The sequence below is a fragment of the Nanorana parkeri genome, unplaced genomic scaffold (genome assembly GCF_000935625.1).
Source record: "Nanorana parkeri isolate BGI_ZX_2015 unplaced genomic scaffold, ASM93562v1 scaffold2474, whole genome shotgun sequence".
In the NCBI taxonomy this organism is placed as follows: Eukaryota; Metazoa; Chordata; class Amphibia; order Anura; family Dicroglossidae; genus Nanorana; species Nanorana parkeri.
Genome location: NW_017308742.1, coordinates 26,588 through 26,818, shown reverse-complemented (window position 1 = coordinate 26,818; position 231 = coordinate 26,588).

The following is a 231-nucleotide window of genomic DNA, read 5'->3' as shown; positions in this document are numbered from 1 at the left end:
TTGCGCACGACATGCACTTGGTTGCACACCCACTCATGGAAGACATTATTCCCCTTTTTATTGATTTATTTGTTAAATAAATATGATACTATTTATTTATTTATTTGTTTATTTGGGTCCACTGACCCAAATAGTAGATGGCCATATTTCAGCTGCATATTGTTATAGGCCAGTGGTGGTGTACCTATGGCACGTGTGCCACAGAGGGCACGTGGGACCTTCTCGGCTGGC